The following is a 4,636-nucleotide window of genomic DNA, read 5'->3' as shown; positions in this document are numbered from 1 at the left end:
CCAGCCTCTCACCCCGCGAGATACCCGATGGGCGAGTATATACATAGCTTTACTACTTGTACTATTATGTATATAATTCACTGTCGGCGCCAAAAATCTATAGTAGCTGCGTTCAGAAATTTACTTCGAGCACTGAAAATGCATAGTTCACGTTAATCACGTTACGTATACTATACATTTTTAGTACTCGCAGAAAATTGTAAGAAAAAGAAAAATGTCAGCTGAAAATTGTAAGAAACAAACCTATTTATGTCGAATTAAAATCATCTAAAAATTTTTTTTAGATGAGATGGTATATTTTTCTATCTAAGATGAAGATGAAGATGGTTTATATTTGCACAATCTAGATGTAAGATGAGATGTTCCAATTTTCCATCTAGATGGCCATCATCTAGTCGGCAAACACTGGATACAGCGGGTACGGGTTCTTGCCGGCTGTCGAGGGGCGCGCGTTTGACATCGTCGGAAGATACCGCGGGGAAAGCCGAGGCTCGTGCTGTAGTGTATGACCGGTGTTCGGCGTTGGAAATAAGTTAGCGACTCTCTGTGCGAGTACCGAGAGTATCGAGAAGAGCGGAGGAGCGAAGCTCCGGAGATTACTTGTAACTGCGTCGTCAGTGTAATTAGTTTTACTTTACCAATTTCTTCAAATATAATTGTTTTTATTATTACATCTTCGCGTATATTATTTTTGTAGCCTATCTCTCTCGCCCTCCGACAAATTTTCCACACCTCTTGGGACCCACCCCTGCCGTCGCGAATTGGTTACGGGCAAAAGTAAGGAGATTTCGGAAAGAGTGGCACGCTGTCTCGTGCCTGGCGCCCAACTTAATAGTAAAAATTACGATCTTGGCCGAAAAGTCTTCTAGCTGTCGCAAAATTCAATTACCGAGAGGAAGAAGATACTTTTGCGTAAGAAAAAACGAAGAGCACGCGACGAAGTTGTGCCTTTGCTCGCGAGTACAGTTACAATATATATATTTATATTTATATACAGGGAGGGGCACATAATGTGATGTTAATAATTGTATTGTAGGTAGAGGCGGAAAAGATAGGCAAAGGTCAAATCTGTTTTTTTAAATGAAATGATATGTTTTTTTACTTACATTCTGATGGAACATTTTAAGACGAATACAATGACCTATAATTCAAGGTTACGCAAGGTCAACATTGGAAAATAATTGAATGTAATGGAAAATAAATTGTTTCAAGGCATTCTTCGAATAATTTCGTGTCTTCTCTTCTTGTTGGTACACCTATCGTTCAAGTGTATGTAAATATTTACATATTGTTTAAATTCAATCGCACATAGCATTATCCATATTTACTGATCAGTTTGAATTCATCTATCGATCAAAGTGCGTGTCTTGCAAAATGCGTTATACGAAAGCGGAAAAAGTCGATATGATTTTGGTCTATAATGAATGTCGCTAAATTATGAGAGAAGCAGTACGTTTGTATAGCTGAAAGATTTCCCGATCGTGTCCATCCTTCATTCTCTATTTTTTCAAACATAATACAAACTTTTCGTAAAACAGGAAGTGTGGATAATAAAAAAACGCAGACGAATCAAGAAAGCAACTGATGATAGGAATTCAACGAACATTTTAGCCGCTGTAACACTAAATTCACATATCAGTACAAGACAGCTTGAACGTGAAAGTGGTATTAGTCAACGAAGTATTCTGCGAATACTCCATTCCAACAAATTTCATCTCTTCCATATCTCACTTCATCAACAGTTACATGGCAATGATTTTCAAAATCGTGTACAATTCTGTGAATGGGCACTACATAGACTACAAGAAGATGATATATTTGCCACTAAAATCTTATTTACTAACGAATTTCTAAACAGAAAATTTGGAGATTGTTGGATTGGTCTGTCAGGAAATAACAGATGGGTCGCACGTTCCCCAGATTTAACACCTATGGATTTTTATTTGTGAAAAAGTTAAAACAAGTGTATAGCGAAATGCCGATAACAAGAGAAGACATGAAGGAGCGTATAAGAAGAGCTTGCGTTGCGATTGATCCGAATGAAATGCGTTGTGTAGTGTTATCTGTGTCGACACATTTCAGAAAATGTATTGATGTTCAGGGTCATCATTTTAAACACTTGTTGTAACCACTGAATTATATATACACTGGAATAGGTATCGAGGAAAATTCGTGGCCGCAATTGATCAGCCGCTATTTTGGTCTGATGTGATACTTGAGCGAATCAGAAACATTCGCGCGCGCGTTGCGATCGATGTATCGATCGATGTACTATTGATGTATGGAAATCTATATGAATGGTATATAAACAAAAATAATGTCAATTGTTGTTACCTATGAAATGAAAGACCATTTTTGCTTCTCTGTCCACACCCAGGCACACAGCACTTCATGTTGATGCTTTGTAGACAGTCACGCGATTTTATAATCCTTCAAATGTAACCTCATACACGATAATTTTGCTGTCATATGCGTCTTACCAAAGAATACTAAACGTAAGTGCACAAGAGCATTTGAAAGCTTCTGATTCGCTCAAATATCGCACCAAACCAAAATGGCGGCTGATCAATTGCGGCCACGATTTTCTATGCTTCACAGCGGAGATGCCCATACCAGTGTATATATAGTTCAGTAGTTGTAACGGTAAGTACGCAAATAAGTAAATTAATGAAATATTCGAAAAATGCCTTCAAACAATAAATTTATTTTCAATACAGCTAATCTTGTTATGTTTAGATAACTTCAATGTTTATTTACATATAGTGATACACTTGAACGATTAGCGGTATATCAACAAGAAGAGAAGACACGATATTATTCGAAGAGTGCCTTGAAATAATTTATTTTCCATTACATTAAATTATATCCCAATATTAACCTTGCGTGACCTTGAATGACCTTCAATTATAGGTCATTGTATTCGTCTTAAAATGCTCTATCAGAATGTAAGTAAAAAAATATATCATACTATTTAAAAAAACAGATTTGACCTTTGCCTATCCTTTACGCCTCCATCTACAATACAATTATTAACATCACATTACGTGCCCCTCGAAGCCAAGCAACTTTTGTTTGACACTTTTTTTCTATTGTCAAGAACAAGCAAGTTATTCAGGTGACCTGTTTTAAATGCCCTCCCTGTATATATACAGGGTGGCCATCCATAAATGTCGGAGCAAACATCTCGCAACTGATTGAAGTTACCAGAAAGTTCAACAAGAGAAATTTGTACGACTTCGAGTTAGCTACAAAGTGCACGTAAACATATTTTTTATACTCGTGGCTTTCTCGAGTTATGTAAGTTAACATAGTTTTTTAAATGGATACCTATAATTTTTTTGCATATTTGTATAGTAGGGAGCATTTGCAATCAAAATCATATGGAGTAAAAAATTGCTACCATGCATCGTTTACGAGATAATCGACATCTTAAGTATTGAATCTTAAGAAGTTGATTTTCCATATCACAATTTGAAAAACAAGATTGAAACTAATATTTTGAAGTCGATTATGTCAAACAGAATGACTGACCTTCATCTCGTCAAAATACGCGACTGCTTGTTTTGACGTGGAGTATGAAATTCAGTATTCGTTAGTCAATCAGTCAGTCAGTCAGTCAGTCGGACGATGTTTAGAATTAGTGAAAAGTGTGATATGCTCGAGATGTGGCATTTAAGTATGCGTAATGAAAATAAAGCTCGGCTACTCTATCAACAAAAGTATCCAGAACGAAGGATACAAAGTGGTTGTACATTGCGGCGAGTCGAAGATGAATTACGTCGAACAGGATCGCTAACAAGACAATGTCATACAATCAGAACAGACGAAGAGAAAGAGACAAATGTGCCACCAAGTTTTATTGAAAACAAACGTACATCCATAAGAATAGTAGCACGTAATTTACAACTATCAAAAAGTTATGTGCATGCTGTATTAAAGAAATACAAACTCAAACCGTTTCGTGATAATTTAGTGCAAGTTTTACATGAAGGAGATACAGATCGCCGATTAATGTTCTGCTACTGGCTTCGAGTTAATTATCGCAATGATATTGATTTTCTTAAAAAAATATTATGGTCTGACGAATCGTGTTTCCAAATTGTGGTATGGAAAACTGACATAACATGCATACTTGGTCCGATATGAATCCACATACGACAAGAGATAGAGGTTTTCAACGCAGATTTATGATGAACGTATGGTGCGGAATTATTGGAACGAAAATTATTGGACCTTTCTTTTTCCATGGTCATCTTAATGGTGACCATATAGAATATTGGTATGAGTATTAAATTTGATGCGCACTGATGCTTTAGTACGGGTGTGTTTAAATCGAACGTACTAAAGCATTAGTGCGCATCAAATTTAATACGCGTACCAATATCACAGTATAACTACATACAGTGAGGAAAGTAACAGAAAACGAGAGGTACAAGTTTTGTTCTGCGCATATGTGATTGTAAAACCGAAAGTATGGCGGCTGTCATCACATTGGATAGCACTATATGCGAAAGACATAGAGAATGTACTGCGCGATCCGTATCTAAGTAATGTATCAAATGTGGTCGACAATAATGAGAGAGAGGTCCATGGAAGACAGCTTAGAACATATACACATGGAACACTCATTGCCTAT

The sequence above is a fragment of the Trachymyrmex cornetzi genome, unplaced genomic scaffold (genome assembly GCF_001594075.2).
Source record: "Trachymyrmex cornetzi isolate Tcor2-1 unplaced genomic scaffold, Tcor1.1 scaffold1001, whole genome shotgun sequence".
Lineage (NCBI taxonomy): Eukaryota > Metazoa > Arthropoda > Insecta > Hymenoptera > Formicidae > Trachymyrmex > Trachymyrmex cornetzi.
This window is presented reverse-complemented; position numbering follows the sequence as displayed.